The sequence below is a fragment of the Giraffa tippelskirchi genome, chromosome 3 (assembly GCF_054371585.1).
Source record: "Giraffa tippelskirchi isolate mGirTip1 chromosome 3, T2T-mGirTip1v1.2.pri, whole genome shotgun sequence".
Classification (NCBI taxonomy): Eukaryota; Metazoa; Chordata; class Mammalia; order Artiodactyla; family Giraffidae; genus Giraffa; species Giraffa tippelskirchi.
Window position 1 is genome coordinate 159,499,753 of NC_137277.1, and position 27,952 is coordinate 159,527,704.

Consider the following 27,952-nt stretch of genomic DNA (forward strand, 5'->3'; position numbering starts at 1 on the left):
TTACTTGGGGGCTAATTACTTTACAATATTGTAATAGTTTTTGCCATACATTGACAAGAATCAGCCATGGGTTTACATGTGTTCCCCTTCCCGAACCCCCCACCCACCTCCCTCCCCCTCCCATCCCTCTGGATCATCCCACTGCCCCGGCCCCGAGCCCTTGTCACATGCATCGAACATGGAATGGTGCTCTGTTTCACATATGACAATACACATGTCTCAATGCCATTCTCCCAGAACGTCCCACCCTCACCTTCTCCCTCAGAGTCCATAAAATTGTTCCATGCATCTGTGTCTCTCATTCTGTCCCGCATATAGGGTTATCGTTACCATCTTTCAGATTCCATATATATGCATTAGTATACTGTATTGTTGTTTTTCTTTCTGGCTTACTTCACTCTGTATAATGGGCTCCAGTTTCATCCATCTCAGTAGAACCGGTTCAAATGTATTTTTTTTAATGGCTGAGTAATATTCCATTGTGTATATGTACCACAGCTTCCTTATCCATTCATCTGCTGATGGACATCTAGGTTGCTTCCATGTCCTGGCTATTGTAAACAGTGCTGCGATGAACATTGGGGTACACGCGTCTCTTTCAATTCTGGTTTCCTCGGTGTATATGCCCAGCAGTGGGATTGCTGGGTCATATGGCAGTTCTATTCCCAGTTTTTTAAGGAATCTCCACACTGTTCTCCATAGTGGCTGTACTAGTTTGCATTCCCACCAACAGTGTAAGAGGGTTCCCTTTTCTCCACACCCTCTCCAGCATTTATTGCTTGTAGACTTTTGGATAGCAGCCATTCTGACTGGTGTGAAATGATACCTCATTGTGGTTTTGATTTGCATTTCTCTAATAATGAGTGATGTTGAGCATCTTTTCATGTGTTTGTTAGCCATCTGTATGTCTTCTTTGGAGAAATGTCTGTTTAGTTCTTTGGCCCATTTTTTGATTGGGTCATTTATTTTTCGGGAATTCAGCTGCAGAAGTTGCTTGTATATTTTTGAGATTAATTGTTTGTCTGTTGCTTCATTTGCTATTATTTTCTCCCAGTCTGAAGGCTGTCTTTTCACCTTGTTTATAGTTTCCTTTGTTGTGCAAAAGCTTTTAATTTTAATTAGGTCCCATTTGTTTATTTTTGCTTTTATTTCCAATATTCTGGGAGGTGGGTCATGGAGGATCCTGCTGTGATTTATGTCGGAGAGTGTTTTGCCTATGTTTTCCTCTAGGAGTTTTATTGTTTCTGGTCTTACGTTTAGATCTTTAATCCATTTTGAGTTTATTTTTGTGTACGGTGTTAGGAAGTGTTCTAGTTTCATTCTTTTACAAGTGGTTGACCAGTTTTCCCAGCACCACTTGTTAAAGAGGTTGTCTTTTCTCCATTGTATATTCTTGCCTCCTTTGTCGAAGATAAGGTGTCCATATGTGCGTGGGTTTATCTCTGGGCTTTCTATTTTGTTCCATTGATCTATATTTCTATCTTTGTGCCAGTACCATACTGTCTTGATGACTGTGGCTTTGTAGTAGAGTCTGAAGTCAGGCAGGTTGATTCCTCCAGTTCCATTCTTCTCCCTCAAGATTGCTTTGGCTATTCGAGGTTTCTTATATTTCCATACAAATTGTGAGATGATTTGTTCTAGTTCTGTGAAAAATACCATTGGTAGCTTGATAGGGATTGCATTGAATCTGTAGATTGCTTTGGGTAGAATACTCATTTTCACTATATTAATTCTTCCAATCCATGAACACGGTATATTTCTCCATCTGTTTGTGTCCTCTTTGATTTCTTTCATCAGTGTTTTATAGTTTTCTATATATAAGTCTTTTGTTTCTTTAGGTAGATATATTCCTAAGTATTTTATTCTTTTTGATGCAATGGTGAATGGTATTGTTTCCTTAATTTCTCTTTCTGTTTTCTCATTATTGGAGTATAGGAATGCAAGGGATTTCTGTGTGTTAATTTTATATCCTGCAACTTTACTATATTCATTGATCAACTCTAGTAATTTTCTAGTAGAGTCTTTAGGGTTTTCTATGTAGAGGATCATGTCATCTGCAAACAGTGAGAGTTTTACTTCTTCTTTTCCTATCTGTATTCCTTTTATTTCTTTTTCAGCTCTGATTGCTGTGGCCAAAACTTCCAAAACTATGTTGAATAGTAGTGGTGAAAGTGGGCATCCTTGCCTTGTTCCTGACTTTAGGGGAAATGCTTTCAATTTTTCACCATTGAGGATAATGTTTGCTGTGGGTTTGTCATATATAGCTTTTATTATGTTGAGATATGTTCCTTCTATTCCTGCTTTCTGGAGGGTTTTAATCATAAATGGATGCTGAATTTTGTCAGGAAGGCTTTCTTATCTCTCCTCGCTATTCTTTGGAACTCTGCATTGAGATGGGAATATCTTTCCTTTTCTCCTTTGCTTTTTGCTTCTCTTCTCTTCCCAGCTATCTGTAAGGCCTCCTCAGACAGCCATTTTGCTTTTTTGCATTTCTTTTCCATGGGGATTTTCTTGATCCCTGTCTCCTGTACAATGTCACGAACCTCTGTGCATAGTTCATCAGGCACTCTATCAGGTCTAGTTCCTTAAATCTATTTGTCACTTCCACTGTATACTCATAAGGGATTTGATCTAGGTCATACCTGAATGGACTAGTGGTTTTCCCTCCTTTTTTCAATTTAAGTCTGAATTTGCCAATAAGCAGTTCCTGATCTGAGCCACAGTGCTCCTGGTCTTGTTTTTGCTGACTGTATAGAGCTTCTCCATCTTTGGCTGCAAAGAATATAATCAATCTGATTTCGGTGTTGACCATCTGGTGATGTCCACGTGTAGAGTCTTCTCTTGTGTTGTTGGAATAGGGTGTTTTGCTATTACCAGTGCATTCTCATGGCAAAACTCTATTAGCCTTTGCCCTGCTTCATTCTGTACTCCAAGGCCAAACTTGCCTGTTACGCCAGGTGTTTCTTGACTTCCTACTTTTGCATTCCAGTCCCCTATAATGAAAAGGACATCTTTTTTGGGTGTTAGTTCTAGAAGGTCTTGTAGGTCTTCATAGATCCGTTCAACTTCAGCTTCTTCAGTGTTACCGGTCGGGGCATAGACTTGGATTACCGTGATATTGAATGGTTTGCCTTGGAAACAAACAGAGATCATTCTATCGTTTTTGAGATTGCATCCAAGTACTGCGTTTTGGACTCTTTTGTTGACCATGATGGCTACTCCATTTCTTCTAAGGGATCCTTGCTCATAGTAGTTGATATAATGGTCATCTGAGTTAAATTCACCCATTCCAGTCCATCTTAGTTCGCTGATTCCTAGAATGTCGACGTTCACTCTTGCCATCTCCTGTTTGACCACTTCCATTTTGCCTTGATTCATGGACCTAACATTCCAGGTTCCTATGCAATATTGCTCTTTACAGCACTGGACTTTGTGTCTATCATCAGTCACATCCACAGTTGGGTATCCTACATACACATGTATATCAAAAATTTTTAAGCTATATCAAATCAGCTTTATGCCCTCTTGGTGTATTGTGAATCAGAGAACAAATTATGATGTTCAGCACATGTCAGCATCTAATCAATATCTATTCATGTATGCACACACCTATATAGCACATACAATATTTGTTATTTGTATAATACAGATCCATAATAATGACTCACAGTGTCTGCATTTCACTTTTTCATTTGATATGGAACTCAATGTATGGGCATGTTTTTTGCTGTTTCCTTCATTTTCCCTTTTCCCTCTCCTTGTTACTAGTCTTGATGGTCCTTTTCCATGGAACCATCATGAACCATCATCCATCAACATAATTCTGCACTAGTCTCTAAAACCCTTGAGTTATAACTGCTTATTTGTAATTAGTGAGGAGAAGAGACTGGCAAGTAATTCCCTTAGGCCAGAATGAATGAATTAGTTTAGACATAAAAGATACTACCTTGGAAATTTTATTCTTTCACATAGCCTATAGTGATACTTACATCCTATTTTACAGGATTTTGTGTATATTGATACCTTGAATGTAACTTTAAAAGCATTAAAATAATAGTCTAGTATTTTTACAAACAATGGGTATATATTATTTTGTATTTTTATTATTCTTTCTGTATCTATTAGAGAATTGCTATCTTATCCTCATTTGACTGTTACATTTTCATAAGTCATATCAGATATGATCCAGTATAGCTTCAAAAGAAATTTATTTATAAGTTGTTTGTTTTATACATGTGTGTATATATATATATATATATATTCCCAGTAATTTTCACTCTAAGCCCAGGATATTTAACAAAACATTGACATATTATTGGTCTATGAATTGCCATGTGAGTTTCTAACTGCTAGATTTCAAAATAATTCCATGTTATATTTTTACTCATTCAGTTGTTCATTGAATGTGTTGCTCAGAAATTCAAATCAACATTATGGTTCATTTCCATTAGCCAATACACTGTGAATAGATACAATTCACTTGCCTTGTGGTCTTCATTTTATGAGGTTTAAAGTCATTGAGCAACATGCTCATTTTTAACAAATATAGTTGCTGCTGCTGCTGCTGCTAAGACACTTCAGTCGTGTCCGACTCTGTGCCACCCCATAGACGGCAGCCCACCAGGCTCCGCCGTCCCTGGGATTCTCCAGGCAAGAATACTGGAGTGGGTTGCCATTTCCTTCTCCAATGCATGAAAGGGAAAAGTGAAAGTGAAGTCTATCAGTCGTGTCCAACTCTTTGCGACCCCATGGACTGTAGCCTACCAGGCTCCTCTGTCTATGGGATTTTCCAGGCAAGAGTACTGGAGTGGGGTGCCATTGCCTTCTCCAATATAGTTGCACATGATCGTTAATAATTGATCAATCTGTTTTTTTTTCCAAATGGTTCTTGCATTGTAAAATGGAGTTTCTGATAATGAGCATAAGCCAGAAGCCCATCAAACTACTCAATTGATTCCTATGTTTTTCATACTCCATTTTACTTGATCTTAGCTGAGAAGCCAAGAAGTGATCATACTCCATTTTAATTTTCTTTCACTTTTTATTTGGAAATGAATTTCTTCAATGTTAAAAAAAAATATGAGATCAAATTTTTCTCTTTCTCTTCATTGGTTAATATAATCATAAGCATGTAATTAATACATGCTACTAATGTAGAGAGCACATTTCAATGCAGAGATCAGTATTACATACACCTTAAATATTTAAGGATACAACAATTTTGTGGAAATGAATAAAATACAACTGGGCATTCTGGAAACAAGCATGGAGATGTTGGAAGCCGTTGAGAACAGAGAGAATGATTCTACCTTCCACTTCTCTTCTGGAGCCACCAGCTCTCTGTTTCATCCTTTCCTCTGTTATGTTTGCGTCAGTCTTCTTTCTCTCAGAAGAAGGGCATTCCTCTGCTTATATTAGATTTTTTTCTTTTCAATAACAAAACTCCTATATGAGTTTGATTATCATTACACAACTCTGTATGGTCATATATCCCCCTCTGTGTCAATCAGCTGTGATGGAAAATGAGGCAAGATATATAATTCAAACTGCTGAAGAGCAATTCACAAAATAAGACTGCTCACAGAGACATTCCCCAAACATGGCTACTGCAGTCTGCCCTTTTGATCTGTGTGTGTGTGTGTGTGTGTGTGTATATATATATATATATATATATATATATATATATGTAAAAAGTTTAAACATAAATATTAAATATTCTAAAATGATGAAGCATTTCATGAACAATGTATGTAGTGCATCCCTATTTTATGATACTAAAAATAAAACCTAGAATTTAATAAACTATTTTAGGAAAAATTGCACTTTAAATAAGCATGACTCAGTGGGAAAGACAATCAAGATTTTATTAGTTTTAATTCATGAATATGTAGGTAAAAGTATAATTATTTTATCTGCTGATATTTTTATATTTAGTCTTTGAAAAAAGTTAAGGTAGTAAATATCAGCTTTGTTTCTTGAAAATATTTTATCTTTACGTAGATAGCCAGAGTTCCATTGTATTTCTTTAATATGCGCTATTAATATAACTCAGGAAAAATTAACTATAGTTGCCCAGGTAATGTGTATTTTATTATAAAAGCTGATTTAAATATTTCTCAGTGTAAATACAATTTTAAGAATGGATGTTGTTTTAAGATTAAAAAGCCCTACAGAATCAGTGCTCTGTTGTGCAAATTTGAAAGTACTATTTTCTAAGTTGTTGTTTAGTGGCTAAGTTTGGTCTGAGTGTTTTGTAACCGCATGGACTGTAAGCCTGTCAGACTCCTCTGTCCATGGAATCTCCCAGGTAAAAATACTGGAGTGGGTTTCCATGTCCTTCGTGGGGATCTTCCTGACCCAGGGATGGAATCCATGTCTCCTGCATTGGCACATGGATTCTTTACTACTGAGCCATCAATTTTTACTATATAGCTTGACTGGGCAATTTTCCATTGTACTTGTTTTTTGTACAATACCTGCTTTAGGTCATATTCTTCCCTGCACATTTTGGGTTTATGTTATTATATGAGTTCATTTCTTCACTAATTTTGCTCCAAAGGAAAAAAAAAAATTTGGTTCTGTGAAAAATTCTTCTGTATCAGAGTAGGGCCAGTGAAGGGTACAGGGCTCTATTCCAAAGAACAATGGCAGCCATTTTGCAGTTTCCTCAAGGAAAGCCGTGTGCCCGGGCCTTATACATAGGCTGCTTGGGAACAGGATATTTTCTTTTCTGTCGTATCATAATAGTAATTTCTAATCCATAGTTTGATTTTGACATTATGAAAATTTTAAAAAGGCCAGTCTCCTCTGTCTGTAGAATTTTCCAAGCAACAATACTGAAATGGGTTGCATTTCATTCTCCAGGAGATCTTCCTGATCCAGGGATCGAACTCATGTCTCTTGCATCTCCTGCTCTGGCAGGTAGATTCTTTACTACTTCTCTCAAATATGGTAATTCTAATTAATTTGCATTTAATCAGGAATAAATGCACTGTCCTTTATATTTTATGCTGGAAAAGCAAACGACAATATAGGTTCAGTTCAGTTCAGCCGCTCAGTCCTCTCTGACTGTTTGCGACTCCATGGACTGCAGCACACCAGGCCTCCCTGTACATCACCAACTTCCGGGGTTTACTCAAACTCATGTCCATTGAGTCGATGATGCCATCCAACCATATCATCCTCTGTCGTCCCCTTCTCCTCCACCTTCAATCTTTCCCAGCAACAGGGTCTTTTCAAATGAATCAGCTCTTCGCATAAGGTGGCCGAAGTATTGGAGTTTCAGCCTCAACATCAGTCCTTCCAATGAACACCCAGGACTGATCTCCTTTAGGATGGACTGGTTGGATCTCATTGCAGTCCAAGAGACTCTCTAGAGTCTTCGCCAACACCACAGTTCAAAAGCATCAAGTTCTTTTGAGTTCTTCAGTGCTCAGCTTTCTTTATAGTCCAACTCTCACATCCATACATGACGACTGGAAAAACCATAGCCTTGACTAGATGGACCATTGTTGGCAAAGTAATGTCTCTGCTTTTTAATATGCTGTCTAGGCTGGTCATAAATTTCCTTTCAAGGAGTAGGCATCTTTTAATTTCATGGCTGCAGTCACCATCTGCAGTGATTTTGGAGCCCCCCAAAATAAAGTCTGCCACTCTTTCCAATGTTTCCCCATCTATCTGCCATGAAGTGATGGGACCAGATGCCATGATCTTAGTTTTCTGAATGTTGAGCTTTAAGCCAACTTTTTCACTCTCCTCTTTCACTTTCATCAAGAGGCTCTTTAGTTCTTCTTCACGTTCTGCCATAAGGGTGGTGTCATTTGCATATCTGAGGTTATTGCTGTTTCTCCCAGCAATCTTGATTCCAGCTTGTGCTTCATCCAGCCCAGAATTTCTCATGATGTACTCTTCATGTAAGTTAAATAAACAGGGTGACAATATACAGCCTTGACATACTCCTTTTCCTATTTGAAACCAGTCTGTTTTTCCATGTCCAGTTCTAACTGTTGCTTCCTGACCTGCATACAGATTTCTCAAGAGGCAGGTCAGGTGGTCTGGTATTCCCATCTCTTTCAGAATTTTCCACAGTTTATTGTTACCCACATAGTCAAAGGCTTGGCATGGTCAATAAAGCAGAATTAGATGTTTTTCTGGAACTCTCTTGCTTTTTTGATGATCCAGCAGATGTTGGCAATTTGATCTCTGGTTCCTCTGCCTTTTCTAAAACCAGCTTGAACATCTGGAAGTTCACGGTTCATGTATTATTGAATCCTGGTTTGGAGAATTTTGAGTGTTATTTTACTAGTGTTTGAGATGAGTGCAATTGTGCGGTAGTTTGAGCATTCTTTGGCATTGCCTTTCTTTGGGATTGGGATGAAAACTGACATTTTCCAGTCCTGTGGCCACTGCTGAGTTTTCCAAATTTGCTGGCATATTGAGTGCAGCACCTTCACAGCATCATCTTTTAGGATTTGAAATAGCTCAACTGGTATTTCATCACCTCCTCTAGCTTTGTTTGTAAGCTTTGATGATTCCTACGGCCCACTTAATTTCACATTGCTGGATGTCTGGCTCTAGGTGGGTGATCACACCATTATGATTATATGGGTGGTCAAGATCTTTTTTGTACAGTTCTTCTGTGTATTCTTGCCACTTCTTAATATCTTCTGCTTCTGTTAAGTCCATACGATTTCTGTCCTTTATTGAGCCCATCTTTGCATGAAATGTTCCCTTGGTACTCTACTAAAAGAATATTCTCTTTATATAGGAATCTCTATAAATTATTTCTCTTTATATATATATATATATATATATATATATATAGGAAAGATTTTTAATATACAGGAAAGAATTTTTAATATATAGGAAAGGATTTTTGTATTTCCTCTTAGAAAGATTTTCTCTTTACCATTCTTTTTTATAATCAATTTCCATGTGCATTTTGATAGATTTAAGTATATTTAGATTGGGTGCATTTGAATTGATAAAATCTACATTTTTTTACCCAAACTTTCATTAACATATCTATTTTGTTTATCAAAGTAATAAGTTTAGAGACAAAGTAATTGCTTCTCATTCTCCCTGGCTTTTCTCATCAACTTTTTATCTGCGATCCAATATTAATTGACATGTTTATCATGTATGATATCAAAACAAATATATATGTGTGCTATTGGTCCTGACTGCACATAAATATCAGAACTGGGATTGTTTATCTGAATATCATTAGATATTCCATTAGGTAATTCCATAGAACAATATATGTGTGTGTACTTCTGTTATATCTGACTCTTTGGGACCCCATGGACTATAGCCTGCCAGGCTCCTCTGTCTATAGAATTTTCTAAGCAAGAATACTGAAGTGGCTTGCCATGTCATTCTCGAGGAGATCTTCCTGATCCAGGAATCGAACCCATGTCTTTTGCATCTCCTGCATTTGGCAGATTGATTCTTTACCACTGCTCATGTGGGATGCCCCATAAAACAGTGAATGTAAGATTATTTGTTATTCATGTTTCAAGCTTATTTCCCGAAAGACTGTAGTGATTCACAACCTCAGCAACAGTGGATAGAGTGCCATTTTTCTAAATCTTGTCAGCATGCATGTTATTGTTCCTCATCACTTTATTCCACTCAGAATGGAAAGTTATACACTGTTGTTTTAACTTTCTTTTCTCTTACTGAGATAGATCATCATTTGACAACTATATTGATGATGTACATTTCCTCTTTTCTGAAAGTCTTATTTGTATTCCTGCTTAAAAGTTTTTTAGTAGTTTGCTGTTTTCAAATGAATTTATAGGTACTTCCTGCCATACATTTATTTCTATACTACGGGTTTTGCCAGTGTATCTCCCAGCTTATCATTTTTCTGGTTTTTGACAGTTAAACAAACTATGTAATTAAGTAAGCCTATATATTCTTTTATGGACTTCTTGTTTTGCTTCATAAGATTCTTTCTATTTCAAGTTAACTTTTTTTGACATTTTACATTTAAACACAAGTCTGTCATTTAGTTTTACAAATGAAGATATAACTTTGTTGAGTAACTCTAAAGCTCTTAACAATTACTAATCATTTTTACTAAATTTATCAGAGCAAAACATTTATCATAGCATTTATCATATTATAATAATATATAGTATGTTATGTACTGAACATTTGTTATCAGATGCCTGCTAACCTTTTTCTCTTTAGCTTTTTAATGGCCTTAAGTGTTCTTTAGGAAACAATACTTTTGAACCATGTATTGTTGATCTCATTGCTAAGTCCAAATTGATTTTGATTAAACTAATCACATATTATTTCTGGCCTTTTTAGAGTGAGTGGAATTCTAGGAAATGTTGGAGTGGGGGAGGGGAGTAGCGCAAAAGAAGGCTTTCAGTTTTTCTCTTTTTGTGGTGCTAATAACTTAACACGTCTGCCACTTCGCTAGGATGGTGGAAGTCAGCTAAAGGTGGATCTGATACTGTAAAGAAGTCTAGCTCAGATGTAAATGCTGTGATAGTGAGTTGAGCATCTAACCTCAGCCAAAGCTAAGCCCTATCAAGGGAACTTTCAGTTAAAGAGCCAAATAATTGCTTTAGACATTAATACTTTTTCAAATGATCCCTCTTCTCTCCTCTGTACATCATAAAAAGTCATCAAAGGCAATTCTGTAATTTTGGCAAATGTGAATTATGGAATGGAGAGAGACTCTCTGACTTAAATGTTCTAACACAACCTGTCTTTTGAGTTTCCTTAATCTAAATTATGTTATTACATTTTATTTACAATACAAAATCTTACCTTTTACTCTCAAAATACTTTCAGAGAGGGAATAGGTACTATACAGAATCTGTAGATGTTACTTTTGATACTATCCAGAAATTTATAGCTTAGATAATACAACTTTCCTTCTATATCATATTCTTTTTAAATTGTCGTTTTAACATCATAAATCAGATTAATATATCTTACCTTTATGCACAACCTTAAATTTTTAAATGACTAAGTATACTGGGAAGAAAAAAAATGGAGAAGGAAATGGCAACCCACTCCAGTATTCTTGCCTGGAGGATTCCATGAACAGAGAAGCCTGGCGGGCTGCTGTCCATGGAGTCCCAAAGAGTTGAACATGACTGAGTGATTGAACAACAAAAGTATGCTGGGAAGAAACAATTAGTTATTTTTAGCAGTTGTTCTCAAATTCTTTATACAGAAACATTTTCTGCTTATTAATAGAAGGTTCTTGAGTATAGTCATCTCTCTCAGTATCCACTGGGGATTGGTTCCAGGACCTTCTGAGGAGACCAGAATCCATGGATCCTCAAGCTCTGTATAGAAAATGGTGTAGTATTTGTATATAACCTTTTATGTCCTCCCATATACTTTATATAAATCTGAATTACTTATAATAACTAATACAAAATATAAGGGCTTTGTAAATAGTTATAAAGTGAGTATTATGCAAATAGTTTCCAGTTAAACTTTTGCCTTTTGAAACTTCTTGAAATTTTTTCCCTGATGTTTTTCTTGGGATTTGGTTGACTCTGTGGATGCGGAATATGAGGAAACAGATGGCCAACTATGCACAGATTGTAGCCATAACACTTGAGGCCTGGGGGTCATGGACTACAAGGGACAGGGGAACAAAGGGAGAGTTGAAACTGTGTTGTATGATAAGTTACAGTGATTAGGGATTAGGGTCAGGACAAAGTGGAAAACAGAGGACTTTAAAGCAGGTGTTTTTGATATTTAGTTTCAACTTGTTTTCTGTGCTAGATAATTGTGTTTTGGAAGGAGCACTGCTCGCATAGAATGGCACGTTCAGTGTGCTTGCTTGCTAAGTCGCTTCAGTCATGTCTGACTCTTTGAGACCTTATAGACTGTAGCCCACCAGGCTCCTCTGTCCATGAGATTCTCTAGGCAAGAATACTGGAGTGAGTTACCATGTCCTCCTCCAAGGCATCTTCTTGACTCAGGGATTGAACCTGTATCTCCTGTGTCACCAGCATTACAGGCAGATTCTTTACTGCTGAGCCGCCTGGGAAGCCCTATGTTCAATGTACTGAAGTAAATTGAGTTGCAGGAGGTCATAGGTAATTCCAGATAATCATCAAAAATTATTTTCTTCAGTGGAAAAGTAACAACGTAGGTTACTTTCTGCATGCATCTTGGTAGATGGGGACACTTTTCTGCAATGAGTAAAATGTTCATTTTTATTGATTTTTTTGTTTAGGCCCCAGGGACTAATTGCATAAATAGTCAGAACTTTAATTTCTAGAAGCAATAGTATAAATGCTATAATACTTAAATTAAAAAATAATATGAAACTATAACTCAAATGCAAAAATAGGAAAGGTGAATTACCATTTATTGAATGTTATTAAATTTATTATTTATTTCAAATGAATGGCTACAGTAACTTTAGCAAATAATGCTATTGTTTCTGTATTTTGTTATTTTAAATAAAGGAGAATTGTATATGCAGCATAGAGTATGTTTTAAAAGGAAAATAAGTTGACTGCCCTATTTCCTATATTAATTTGCCAATAGTTATTTTCTCTGGAAAAAAATCTGGCTTCTTTCCAAATGGGATGAATCACATGTCAACTTGCCAGTGAATAAAAAGTCTCTATCTAGTTTTGAAAATAATTAGCTACACTGGATACAAAACAAACCATATTATATACTGTTTAATATTTTCTCAAATGTTTGACAATGTTGGCAATTTTCCTTCAATTGTTCACTGCATCTGCTCTTAGATATATTAGTTGTGATACTGTACTTTTTCAAATTCCTGTTAACCACGTTGGCCTTCTTTAGAAATAACAGATGGTAGAAAACCATGCTGCATTTTGTCCCTCAAAGGCTTGTGTGTAGCACTTTAGATGTTGCTAAATTTCTATGTAAGACCAAAAATAAAAGATATGTCAGACACAGCTAAGGAGGAGATGGTAATATTTTTTTCAGATAGCTGAGGAGGAAAACACTATCTCATCTGAGGTTTCAATAACTAAATATAAATCACTTTCTTTACTGCCTTTTGCAAAGAAATAACTGGGTTTCCCTATAAAATATCCCCTCCCAATTTGATACTCATGATCTCTTGATTTCTTTTTTAAAAAACTCATTCAAGTGGACAATGACACAAGAGATTTTGTTACAAAATATGAATTTCTCTTTAAAAAAAACACTTGAAATATTTTGTAGAAGCTGTTAGTGAGATGTTAGCAATGATTTTAGGTTTAAAGGGTGGCAATAGATTATAAACAAGATGAGTGCAGATGCTTCCACACACCATTTGGCTAATTAAAGAAAAAAAAACACCTGGCACTCAGACATTTTGTGCAATATCATGGATTTATCTAATTGTAGAAGTGTACATTTTAGTAAGATAATAATATCCTTGAAGCTGGGGATTATGTGATAGCCAAGGTCTTCTATCCTTGGTCGCCCAGCAGAGTGCTTTGTCCTCTAACATATGATATTGGATAAATTTATTTGAACTGTTTTTATCCTGATAGTAACTTACTTTTCATTGGAGTTTCTATATGGTCAACATTTGAAGCCAACTTTTGGGAAATGAGATTGGGTTACTGATCTTGGATCCTTCCAACCACAGTGGAAACAAGCTATGACTTGAAAATGGGAAAGCAATGATAAGGTTCAGAAGGAAATTGAGGTTGAGCTTAGAGTTGCCCAGGAAATCATTATTTTGACACATGATAAAGAAGGGAGAGCTCAGAGAGTTTTAGAGAAAGAAGAATTACAGACTTTTTTGCTTATAGGAAGAAAAAAGAAACAATTTGACATGGGCATAGTTCAGGCTTTTAAAGGGAGGATTGGGAGAAGGATATAATAAATCTAGGTGATATACTCAAGGATAAAGAAACTTCACCATTTCAATAACTCAGTCATCAGCATTATTCACTGATGTCTGCGCTTTAAGGATTTATTGGTAGCTAAGAAATAGATTTTAATAGTAATGAGTTCAAATAGCATGTGTTTGGGTGTGTTGGAGGAAGCATGACTAAAAGGAGATCTTCTTGTTTTTTAATTCTTAATTGATTAACAATACCCTTTAAAGGATCTTTAATATCCCCTGACTTTTATTTGTGAATGCTGAAGGAATTTAAGTATAAAAACTTAGACTGCAAACAACCAAATATGACCATATATTTCAATATGACCATATATTTCTGGCTAAACATTAATTTTATCCATGCAACTTATAACAAGTTTGTTTTTTTCCCCCCATCTCTTAATTGCATTATCTCTAAAACATAGCATAGTTTCTATTCTTGGAGAGGTAAATTATAATCTTGTCAAATCAGTAATTTGTAAACATTTAAGTTTGCATAAATTTAACCTTAACAAATAATTTTTGGAAGTGGCAAAATTCTCAGAACTGGTTTGAGTTTTGACTCATGTCTAAGACAAGGAAATAGTACCCAGCAAGATTAAAAAGGGCTTATTTTGAAATATTACCACCCCTTCCCCTTTGTCCCATGCTAGCTTCTAGGTATTCACACCTCAGAGGCTTGGTTCTTGACATCCAAGAGTTCATAGTAAGAGAAGAAACTAACAATATAATTAAATGTCTAAATGTTAAATCCTATAAATACAAATAACAGGAGAGGAATTAAGTTAGACTGAGGGTAGAATATTTAGAAAGAAATGGTTGCTGAAATGATTATTTACAGTTTAGTCTATGATTTGCTGGTGAGTTGGGTGGTAGAAAGAAAGTGAATGGTGATGAAAGGATGAAAATAAAAAGAGCTATGTTTTAAGAATACCTGAAAATGTAGAAAACCATATGTTATAGGAGAACTGAAAGAAGCTTAATATGTTGAAACAAATCTTAGTTGTGGAAAAGATCTGAAAAAAATTATATACTGTTAGAACAAAATGAAAATGTAATAGATGAGATTAAAGCATTAGGCAGAGGCCAAATCAAGTTGATGCTGTATGCTATCCATAAAAAGGATTTTGAATTTTGTACACTTAACTTGGAGTCATTGATCGGTTTTAAGCAAGGGACTGATATGATGGCATACACTTGAGAAATGAAGATGTGTTAGAAATTATTAACATTGGAGGCAGAAAGACAATATAAAACAGAAATTTTGGTGAGAAGTGAGGAGGTCCTTCACTTGGGTAACTGCTTTGAGGGTGGAAGAGCCTAGACAAATTACAAGTGATTTGAGGACTAGACTCTAGATTACATGCCTTGATATAGCAGAAGAACTCTTGATTCAGTGAGTTGATGGTTGTATCATTCCTTAAAATTAGGATCATAATGAGGAAGACTGGATGGTGGGAGTAGGAAGACAAATAATGAATTTAATGTCTGAAAAGTTATGATTCAGTTCAATTCAGTTCAGTCACTCAATCGTGTACGACTCTTTGCGACCCCATGAACCGCAGCATACCAGGCTTCCCTGTCCATCACCAACTCCCTGAGTCCACCCAAACCCATGTCCTTCGAGTCGGTGATGCCATCCAGCCATCTCATCCTCTGTTGTTCCCTTCTCCTCCTGCCCTCAATCTTTCCCAGCATCCGGGTCTTTTCCATTGAGTCAGCTCTTCACATCAGGTGGCCAAAGTATTGGAGTTTCAGCTTCAACGTCAGTCTTTCCAATAAACACCCAGGGCTGATCTCCTTTAGGATGGACTGGTTGGATCTCCTTGCAGTCCAAAGGACTCTCAAGAGTCTTCTCCAACACCACAGTTCAAAAGCATCAATTTTTCAGTGCTCAGCTTTCTTTATAGTCCAACTCTCACATCCATACATGACCACTGGAAAAACCATAGCCTTGACTAGACGGACTTTTGTTGGCAAAGTAATGTCTCTGCTTTTTAATATGCTGTCTAGGTTGGTCATAACTTTCCTTCCAAGGAGTAAGCGTCTTTTAATTTCATGGCTGCAATCACCATCAGCAGTGATTTTGGAGCCCAGAAAAATAAAGTCAGCCACTGTTTCCACTGTTTCCCCATCTATCTGCCATGAAGTGATGGGACCGGATGCCATGATCTTAGTTTTCTGAATGTTGAGCTTTAAGCCAACTTTTTCACTCTCCTCTTTCACTTTCATCAAGAGGCTCTTTAGTTCTTCTTCACGTCCTGCCATAAGGGTGGTGTCATCTGCATATCTGAGGTTATTGCTATTTCTCCCAGCAATCTTGATTCCGCTTGTGCTTCGTCCAGCCCAGCATTTCTCATGATGTACTCTGCGTATAAGTTAAATAAGCAGGGTGACAATATACAGCCTTGATGTACTCCTTTTCCTATTTGGAGCCAGCCTGTTGTTAGCAGTAGAAAATTGGAAGTACAGCTGAAGCTCAGGAACAATGAGCTTTGAAAATGTAAAGTTAGAAGTCACATATGTGTATATATATATATATATATATATATATATATATATGTATATTACTGTCTCTTTCTGTTCTTGGATTGGAAAAATTATTCTGTGTGATTTTAAAGTAGTCACCTGAGTATTATGTGAAACTTCTTTGTTATTTAAATAATACATTAAACATCAAGGCACATGAATAATTTAAAATGGTTTCAGATAATCCATTTCCTCCTTTTTATCTTTTTTAATAGAAAATTTATAGGTGGTCCATTACTTATCAATCAAGAAGACACATTGTCATTTGCTTATATTAACAGGAAATTGAATATGAACCATTACAATGAAGGCTTATAGTAATTTAATATGACAATGACTTAGACTGTTGGAAAACTTTAAAATATTTTTGAGCAAAACACAAGTCATCTTATACATTTGTGAGGTTTTCTTGCAAGAAAACTCAAAAGTACAACAAAATGGCATTGTGCTGTCCATTTTGAGAAACTATAATTGGATAAGAAAGTATCAGAAAGTGCAATCAGTTTTATATCAAAGTACTTCAGTTCAGTTCAGTCGCTCAGTCGTGTCCGACTCTCTGCGACCCCATGAATTGCAGCATGCCAGGCCTCTCTGTCCATCACCAACTCCCGGAGTCCACCCAAACCCATGTTCATCGAGTCGGTGATGCCATCCAACCATCTCATCCTCTGTCGTCCCCTTCTCCTCCCGCCCCCAATCCTACCCAGCATTAGGGTCTTTTCCAATGAGTCAACCCTTCGCATGAGGTGGCCAAAGTACTTACCTGGTAGGAAAAGGAAGATTTAGAAAAATGAGTTCAAATTTAAATGATAAACTAATCAAATGGTACTTGAAATGGAACTTTTTGCAGATAATGACTTTTTTCAAACATTGAGAGTATGCTAAGTTGATTCAGTCCTGTCTGACTCTTTGCTACCCCATGGACTTCAGCCTTTTCTTCCAAGCAGCCCTCTGTTCATGGGCTTCTCCAGGCAAAAATACTAGAGAGGATTGCCATGCTCTCCTTCAGGGAATATTCCCAACCCAGATCGAACCCAAGTCTCTTACGTGTCCTGCATTGGCAGGAGAGTTCTTTACCACTAGCACCACCCAGGTTTTGTATTCAAATATATATATACACACACACACAGTAAAAACTGTTTAGTAATTCAACGGTATTCTAGTGATTCAAAAAGAAAAAATAACATTGAATACTTACTCAATTATATTTATGTATAAAGTTTCCCAAATTGTGGTTCACTAATGTAGATTGCCCCTACTTCAAAAGAGCAGAAAATTAGGACACAGTGTGGATGAGCAACACATATCTCAGCATTATGACTTTATATACCTAATCAATTCAGTCGCTCAGTCATGTACAACTCTTTGCGACCCCATGGAGTGCAGCACGCCACGCTTCCCTGTCCATCACCAACTCCCAGAGCTTGATCAAACTCATGTACATCTGGTCGGTGATGCCACCAACCATCTCACCCTCTGTCGTCCCCTTCTCCTCCTGCCTTCACTGTTTCTCAGCATCAGGGTCTTTTCCAATGAGTCAGTTCTTTGCATCAAGTGGCCAAAGTATTGGAGTTTCAGCTTCAGCATCAGTCCTTCCAATGAATATTCAGGACTGATTTCCTTTAGGACTGACTGGTTGGATCTCCTTGCAGTCCAAGGGACTCTCAAGAGTCTTCTCCAACACCACAGTTCAAAAGCATCAATTCTTTGGTGCTCAGCTTTCTTTATAGTCCAACTCTCACATCCATACGTGACTTCTGGAAAAACCATACCTTTGACTAGATGGACCTTTGTCAGCAAAGTAACGTCTCTGCTTTTTAATATGCTGTCTAGGTTGATCGCAAGGAGATCCAACCAATCCATCCTAAAGGAGATCAGTCCTGGGTGTTCATTGGAAGGTCTGATGTTGAAGCTGAAACTCCAGTACTTTGGCCACCTGATGCGAAGAGCTGACTCATTTGAAAAGACCCTGATGCTGGGAAAGATTGAGGGCAGGAGGAGAAGGGGACGACAGAGGATGAGATGGTTGGATGGCATTACTGACTCAATGGACATGAGTTTGGGTGGGCTCTGGGAGTTGGTGTTGGACAGGGAGGCCTGGCGTGCTGTGGTTCATGGGGTCGCAAAGAATCGAACACGACTGAGCGACTGAACTGAACTGAACTAGGTTGGTCATAGCTTTTCTTCCAAGCAGCAAGCATCTTTTAATTTTACGGCTGCAGATACTATCCGCAGTGATTATGGAGCCCAAGAAAATAAAGCCTGTCACTGTTTCCATTGTTTCCCCATCTATGTGCCATGAAGTGACGGGACCACATGCCATAATCTTCGTTTTTTCGAATGTTGAGTTTTAAGCCATGTTTTTGCCTCTCCTCTTTCATTTTCCTCAAGAGGCTCTTTAGTTCCTCTTTGCTTCCTGCCATAACGGTGGTGTCATCTGCATATCTGTGGTTATTGATATTTCTCCCAGCAATCTTGATCCCAGCTTATGCTTATCAAGCCCAGCATTTTGCATGATATACTCTGCATATAAGTTAAATAAGCCGGGTGACGATATACAGTCTTGACCGTACCCCTTTCCCAACTTGGAACCAGTCTGTTGTTCCATATATGGCTCTAACTTTTGCTTCTTGACCTGCATACAGATTTCTCAGGAGACAAGTAAGGTGAGCTTCCCTGATAGTTCAGTTGGTAAGAATCCGCCTGCAATGCAGGAGACCCTTGTTCAATTTCTGGGTTGGGATGATTCTCTGGAGAAGGGAAAGGCTACCCATTCCAGTATTCTGGCCTGGAGAATTCCATGGACTGTATAGTATATAACTAATAGCATGAATATACTCTCATAGTGGAAATAATTTGTCTACAATTCACTTGGCTATGGGCTTCCCTAGTAGCTCAGATGGTAAAGAATCTGCCTGCAATGCAGGAGACCTGGGTTTGATCCCTGAGTTGGGAAGATCCTCTGGAGAAGGGCATGGCAACCCACTCCAGTATTCTTGCCTGGAGAATCCCATGGACAAAGAAGCCTAGAAGGCTGAAGTCATTGGGGTCGCAAAAGTCGGACACAACTGAGCTAGTAAGCACCGCAGCACCGCACTTGGCTATATAATTCTAGGTACTTTATTAGTGAACAGATGGAAGATGCTAGTTTTTCAATGCAATTGAAAGATTTATAAATTTTAATTAACTACCAAAGTTCACTCCTGATTCCTCCCACTATTGTTCATTATAAATTGCTCCAGATTTTGTATACAATTTGGAGCAAAGGGGATCAGGACTGAGGTTCTGACTGTGGCAAATCAAGTTTCTTTAGCCATTTCCTGTGCCAGCATTGACCCTACTTCCCACCTTTCCTTCCCCAAAGAGCTCTACCACAGCTCATCTTTCCCTGAGAATAATTTCCCTTGCACATTGGGAATACTAAGTGCTCTTTTGAGTTTACAAATTCTGTCATTTCTACTTCAGGAGTAATAGTATTTCCTCCTGTTCTTTTTCAGGTCTGTATAGTTATGAATCTTCTGAAAGCATCAATATTCCTATCCTCATCCTCAGCCCAGCTTGATAGTAAAAAAAGCATACATAATAAGTAAAAAGTCAAGGAATTTGCTATGAAAACATGCTTGAAAAATGGCTGATTTCCTTACAAAAGCTACAATACCTAAAGGCCAACAATTTTTCAGCATAATCGTACCATTTTTTCTGCATCTGTTCATCTTTATCTTCCAGAGTTAGGACTCTGTTACATCTGTCACTTAAGTTGTATTCCATTCTGGAGTACATGTTTTAAAATCAGTTAACTTTTAAGGAGAGATCATTTAATTCTAACCCTAAAAGACCCTGTTTTGAAAATTTATAGTCATTCATACTTTTAGGGGGTTTCCCTGGTGGCTCAGACGGTAAAGAATCTACCTACGATGCGGGAGACCTGGGTTTGATCCCTGGGTTGGGAAGATCCCCTAGAGGAAGGCATGGCAACCCATTCCAGTATTCTTGCCAGGAGAATCCCATGGACAGAGGAGCCCGGCGGGCTACAGTCCATGGAGTTGCAGAGTCAGACAGGACTGAGTGACTTAGCATAGCACATAGTTTTAGGAGTGCTTCAAAAATTCTAGTTTCTGTGTTCCTTGCCAGTATCAATTAGTAAAGAGAATTATATAATTTTTAGTGATATGTTTCAAGGAAGGCAATCCCACTAAGATAATAAATCATGAGGGTCAAAATTAGGAATGAAATTCCAGTAGGTATTATAGAATTTAATAGTTGATCAATTGCAGTGGTTTTATACCTAATATGCAATTTTAAAAGATTACCACATTTAAATTTCTTTTCTCCACAGCTCTCATTTATGTGTGAATTTTTTTATATTAAAGAAATTAATGCAAAGAAAAAGCTTTCATCATTACAATATTGGGACCTAAACATAAAGAAAGGATCTCTAATTCTAGAATAATGAAATATATCTGTGCTTTACTCTGGATACTGAAGTGTAATGTATAAAAATGCATCTACCTGCTTTACTCATGTGTAAAATGAATACCCTTACAAAGGGTCTCTGATTGAATCTAGTCTAGTATTTTAACTTTCTATTAGGAAAAGTTAAGGCATTTATAGTTCCATTTATTAATATTTGTTCTAGAGTGTTTGTTTTAAAATTAAACATTTTATAAAAGCTATTAATATATACTCAAATACGTTTAAAAATAAGTATATGTGTCTTTGCCCCGTCCTTTGATGTTCAATATTCTGGAAAGCATCTGGCCATCTTAACAATGTGGGTAATAGATTGGATGACTCCTTAGTCCCTTTTAGCTTTAACGTTTTATGGAGGCCTGTGGGAAGTCCTTCTTCAAAAGAAGGATCTTCAGTGCAGTTTAGAAATGTCATCCATGCCTGTTCTTCAAGAAGGGAGGAAGTTCAGAGTTTGAATGGCACTAATGAAGCTTCTTGCTGGGCAACACAGAGCAAGCAATTTAAGGTTGTTGCTGTGAATGAATCTCTAAAATGGAGTAACCAGTTTGACACTCTGAGTGTACTGTTCTTATAACAGAGACCCTTTCTCCCCTTTCTTCTTCCCATTGGAAGAAAGAAACAGACAAGTATAGACAAGTATAATCTATTGGAATGTATTTTAATGATTTTAAAAACTATGCTAATCTTCACTTTAATAGATATCACCCCCACATCATCAACACCTCCATGTTTACCTGAGTTTTCTGTATCCCTGCTTTCATCTGATTAGGGAAAAGTAACCTCAGTCCAATTTTTTTCTACTTCTAGAAAGCACCTGATTTACCCTTTTATCCTTCAAAAATTAGCTAGCCAATGCCTTTTCTTGGAAGCCTCCTCAGAAATAAGAAGACTGATATAATGCCTTTGGAGCTCTACTTCATGGCATACATGCTTCTTGTTATCTTGTGTGACTTCTAATACCCCTCTCATATATATATACCATGTTTTCCTTTGGGTCCATGTCTTTTCCTAACCCCTGACCAGATTCTGCATACTAAGATGCAGTGTTGACCTCAGTCGAATTCATAGAATTATAGTCATAACTTTGATCACTTGGAAACTGTCTTTCCCCTTCTCCCTTTATTTTTCTTATCATCTATCTCTTACTCCTGCTCATGAGCTCTTAATATGACTTGCACACTAAGTCACTTCAGTCATGTCTGACTCTTTGTGACCCTATGGACTGTAGCCTGCCAGGTTCCTCTGTCCATGAGGATTCTCCAGGCAAGAATACTGGAGTGGGTTGCCATTTCCTCCTCCAGGAGATCTTCCCAAGGATCGAACCCACGTCTCTCATGTCTCTTGCATTGGCAGGTAGGTTATTTACCACTAGCACGACCTTGGAAGCCTGTTAACAATATACTGTGAAATATTGCAGCATTTGTGACATTTAAATATTTTTACTTTTACAATTAAAACAGTGTGACTTTTGTTCATAATTGTATATATCCTGAATATTTGCCTCAATATTGTAAGTCACCTTGTTTGCCATGAGGAAAAAGAAAAGTTTTCTCTGGAATTCTTCAGAATAATTTCCTTCTCTTGTCTAGATCAGCTTCTTTTTCTGCATTCCCAGTTAGCTAATGTTGTGCCTTACCCAGAGAATCAAAGCAGACTTCACTTTCTTCATCACTTCCTCTCCATCTTGTGTTACCTATATCAAAGTTCTTTCTTCTAAATAAACTCTCCCATGGTATTTTGTGATCTATAAATTTAAGTCCAGATTCCCTGGAATCACATGTAAGGTGCTCTGTGACCTGGAGATGAGCTAATACAAGATATCTCCTCCCTGTACTTTGTACTTCATTACAAACTTCATGTTGCATTACAAGAAAAATATTCCTAAGGATTATGTTTCATGCTTTTGTGCACTTTCTCATGCTTTCTTCTCTGTTTGCATTTACCCCCTTTTTCTGTACCTGGCAAGTCCCTATTCATCTTGTAAATCTTAAATAGCATTACTTCCTGAAAATTTTTCCATTTCCCTTTGCACTCACTCAGTGATCCCTCTTCTAGGCCTGCAATAAATATTACTGCAATTCATTATTTTACATTTCTGTCTGCTTCAGTCCTTGAAGGCAGGGGCTTGCAGATAGGTATCTGGGACCTGATATAGAGCCAGATACATAGGAGACAATCAAGAGAATGTTGGTTTAAAAAAAAAAATTGAACCTTTCATTTCTACTTAAAAACTTCATTTTGGATACATATGTGTGTGTGTTATTTTAAAATATATTCTCTGGTGTTTTAATATATATTTTTGTGTCTGAATAGAATAGCATAAAGATTGTAGTGGTTTTGGAGTTCACCTAATAGTATAGTAACCATATCCACATCTGTCTGTTCATCTGTCTATCTATCTATCTAAATTACCTCATGGTTTTAGAAGGTTCTTTTGACTTGACAGTCGATGTTTAACAAATTATAAATATAACTGTACTACTGAGTAAGGATAATAGTTGGTTTTTTTGAGGGGATACAATACATTTCAGATTATAATTTAGAAACATATATAATTTACCTTTTGAAGGATGCAAATGATAGGCTGGTATTCCATCAAATATAACAATAACAAACTGAAAAGAATTTATATTCTCACCTATGAACTCTCTCACCTCCAGTATCATGCAATTAATTCAAATTCACTGAGATGTTGTGGTGAAAAATTTAACATCATGTGGTTACTTCCATTAATAATACCCCTGATTTTTTTTCTTGTCAATTTTAATAACAATTGAGTTTCTGCAGCTGGAAAAAGTTAGACAAAGACAGATAGACCAGTAACTCCTTATTGTCAATTAGCTTGAAAAGAAATGTAGCTTTTCTTTCATTATATATCAAACTTGACACGTTTTTCACTTTTCAGTTTACTTTAAAAAGTTTCATATGCTGTCAGAGTTTAGGTAATTTAAGTTTAACATGGTTCTTGAGCTAACACTTTTAGAATTTCCCTGTTATACCACATGAATCTCTTTGTACTAACTATAAAGTCATACTCGAGTAGCACTGTTTCAAGTAACACAGTGAACTTAAAATTCCAAGTAGGCCAACAAATATTAGAATTTGACATTCTAAGGCTTGTTTCACTATATTCCCTGGAAATATGAATCAAGTAATCCTCATATGTAAATGGCAGAATTAACTGTTGTGCAGATTAGATGAAAATTTTTATCAAAATTTGAAGTATTTCTTCTGCAAATTATTGCCTTCATTATGCAATCATATATCAAAGTGTACCCTTATCACCACTGTGTACTTCATTAATGTGGTTTTGTGCTTCATTAATTAGTAGCCGAAAGAAAGTTAATGTTCATCATGTGTCAATCTCCTCAAGATAGATCATTTTGTTATTCAATGTCAAATCATGAAGTAATATCAATTACCAGCAACATTTCTTAATTTTACTTCTTTGAACTGGAAAAAGTCAGTTTTCATTCCAATCCCAAAGAAAGGCAATGCCAAAGAATCTTCAAACTACCACACAATTGAACTCATCTCACAGGCTAGCAAAGTAATGCACCAAGCTAGGCTTCAACAGTACATGAATCGAGAATTTCCTGATGTTCAAGCTGGACTTAAAAAAGGCAGAGGAGCCAGAGATCCAATTGCCAAAATGCGATGGATCATAGAAAAAGCAAGAGAGTTCCAGAAAAACAGCCACTTGTGCTTTATTGACTATGCTAATGCCTTTGACTGTGCGAATCGCAGTGATCTGAAAAATTCTTCAAGAGATGGGAATACCTTTCTCTGCCTCCTGAGAAATATGTACGCAGGTCAAGAAGCAACAGTTAGAACTGGACATGGAACAACAAACTGGTTCCAAATTGGGAAAGGAGTATGTCAAGTATTGTCACCTTGCTTATTTAACATATGCAGGGTACATCTTGCAAAATGCTGGGCTGGTTGGGAAGCACAAGCCAGAATCAAGACTGCAGGGAGAAGTATCAATAACCTCAGATATACAGATGACACAACCCTTATGGCAGAAAGCAAAGAGGAACTGAAGAGCTTCTTGATGAAAGTGACAAAGGAGAGTAAAAAAGTTGGCTTAAAACTCAACGTTCAAAAAGCAAAGATCATGGCATATGGTCCCATTACTTCATGGGCAAATAGATGGGGAAACAATGGAAACAGTGACTGAGTTTATTTTCTTGGGCTCCATAATCACTGCGGATGGTGACTGCAGCCATAAAATTAAAAGATGCTTGCTCCTTGGAAGAAAAGCTATGAGAAAACTAGACAGCTTATTAAAAAACAGAGATATTATTTTGCCAACAAAAGGTCCATCTAGTCAAAGCTATGGTTTTTCCAGTTGTCATGTATGGATATGAGAGTTGGACCATAAAGAAAGCTGAGCACGGAAGAATTGATGCTTCTGAACTGTGGTGTTGGAGAAGACTCTTGAGAGTCCCTTGGACTGCAAGGAGATCCAACCAGTCCATCCTAAAGGAAATCAGTCATGAATATTCATTGGAAGGACTGATGCTGAAGCTGATGCTCCAATACTTTGGCCACCTGATGGGAAGAAATGACTCATTGGGAAAAAAAAAAAAAAAACCAAACCCTGATGCTGGGAAAGATTGAAGGCAGGAAGAGAAGAGGATGACAGAGGATGAGATGGTTGGTGGCATCACCGACTTGATGGACATGAGTTTGAGCAAGTTCTGGGAATTGGTGATGGACAGGGAAGACTGGATTGCTGCAGTTCATGGGGTCACAGAGAGTTGGACATGACTGAGCAACTGAACTGAACTGATAGCAGATTCAAAGATTAAACTGATCAGATAAATAGAAAATACATTTCAATTTAATAAGAGAAAAGGCCTGGCTCATTTTTCTATGGGGAATAATATCTCCTTGATTTAGAGCATATAAGCTCTAATGGTGCCTATAAGCTTTGGGTAATGCTATAGAGATTGTTTAGGCTGATTTGAACCTTGAATAATTTTGTATTATTGTCTCTTTTGGGAAATCTAACTTATTTTAAAATTTTGGTTTTTATGGGCCCTTAAGGATGAAATTTTATGTAATAGCATTTTAGGTTTCTATGTAGATTTTATGTCGCCTTGAGTTGGTTGTAATGTTTACTTCAGATAGCACTTCTGCTGCTTCAGAACATACTCATTTTTGAGTATAAAAACTGTAAATAGGAGATCAAAGTCTTTTAAATCTGAGGCCTCTCTCTGACCTGAATTTCAGATGGTGTTTTTAGAACAGACATTTAAGAATTGGGTCGAGGAATATGATAGAATATGATTAAAGAAAGTTTCACATTAAAACAACTGAAGTACAAAATTTTAGTAATTTTGGATATTCATGTGATTATTGCTTAGTGAAGTGATAGTCATTCAGTCATGTCCGACTCTTTGCAATCCCATGGACTGTAGCCTATCAGGCTCCTCTGCCCATGGGATTTTCCAGGCTAGAATACTGGATTGGGTTGCCATTTCGTTCTCCAGGGGATCTTCTTGACCCAGGGATTGAACCCATGTCTCCCACATTGCAGGTGGATTCTTTACTGTCTGAGCCACCATTGGAGTATAGTTAATTTAAAATGTTATGTCAGTTTCTGCTGTACATCAAAATGATTTAGTTATACATATACATGTATTCCCTGGAGAAGGATATGACAACCCACTCCATTAGTCTTTCCTCAAGAATCCCATGGGCAGAGGAGCCTGATGAGCTACAGTGCATGGAGTTGCAGAGAGTTGGACACAACTTAGAGATTAAACAGCACAGCATACATATATCCACTCTTTCTTAGATTCTTTTCCCATATAGATCATAACTTAATATTGAGAAGAGTCCCCTACTGTATACAGTAGGTTCTTATTAGCTATCTAGTTTATATATAGTGGTGTGATTATATCAGTCTCATTAAGGAGTCTAAGTGGTACCTGTAATCCTTGTGGGTTGTTTGGTATTGGAAGGTAAGGGAAAGGAGATCTATGAAAGTCAAAGGCACTGAGTGAGCTCTGAAATAGGTGTGCACCAACTTGGAAGCAATGCAACTAGATATCCTAGTTACTGTTATCAGGCCTTTGAAATTAAATACACTTCTATCAGTCTGCTTCCATAGTCATGAAGAAAACTTCTGATTATTTGACACCACTGTTAATAATTTTCTTTGCAGAGAAAATGTCTTGTCAGCTAAACAATGGCCAGCTGGTCCTCCCGATTATGAAAGGGCTGGAGGTTACAAAAGCATTTTGCTGAGACTTGTGAAATAAAATGGCCAGAATAGAAACATAGGATATTAAATTTTAAGGGGACAAAATCTGACATTTTAAAATGAGGAAAAACTGAAATAAAACTGCTATGAGTATCTGCCTTAGTAAGCATTGTTGCCCTAGGTTTTCTAAATTGATGACAGCAATTCAGTAGAACCTTACTCACTGCAGATTTTGGTACCTAAATTCTTCTTTGTATTGAAAGAGATTCATTCATTCATTCATTCATTCATATGTTTATTCATTTGTTAAGATAACACATTATTAGAGCATACATTTTTGATCATGGCAGTTTACTGGTCACTGGGGATACCGTTTTAGGTATGCAGTCCAGATCTCTGTCTTCATGGAGCCTTATAGCCTTCTTATAACATACATAGAATATAGTTTCACTCTACATTTTTATGACTTTCGCTGCATCCTTAATTTACCGAAGTCCTTGTTCTTGCTAGCCATAGTTCTACAAACATCATAATATTTTTGAGAAAATTTTCGCACAGTTATACAAGGTACACTGAATCACATGCTAAAATCACATTACACAGTTTTGTTTCTAAATTTTAGAAATTTGCTGTATGTTGGCATTTTAATTAAAAATTTTATCTATTAGAATTTCTTTTTTTAAGTTAATTTACTTCACTGTTGTTGTTGTTCAATCTTGAAGTCGTGTCCGACTCTTTGCAACTCCATGAACTGCAGCACACCAGGCCTCCTTGTCCTTCATTATCTCCCAGAGTTTGCTCAAATTTATGTCCATTGAGTTGATGATGACATCTAACTTCACTGTTACTTTTGGCCAATTATATGTGGTAATTGATGTCCATGAACTTTGTTT

General features: G+C 36.9%; 1 protein-coding gene and 1 long non-coding RNA gene across 8 annotated transcripts in view; one reads left to right on the plus strand and one right to left on the minus strand.

Annotated features, from left to right (window-relative positions):
* The window catches only part of SPAG16 (sperm associated antigen 16), a 981,998-nt gene that overhangs the window by 224,121 nt on the left and 729,925 nt on the right, over positions 1-27,952 (plus strand). The gene's annotated exons all lie outside the window — the stretch shown is intronic.
* LOC145542974 (uncharacterized) lies at positions 13,619-27,896 on the minus strand. Its single transcript, XR_014080325.1, has 3 exons — positions 26,563-27,896; positions 25,577-26,272; positions 13,619-15,293 (listed from the first exon to the last, which is right to left on the minus strand). It is a non-coding gene; the product is annotated as an uncharacterized LOC145542974 (long non-coding RNA).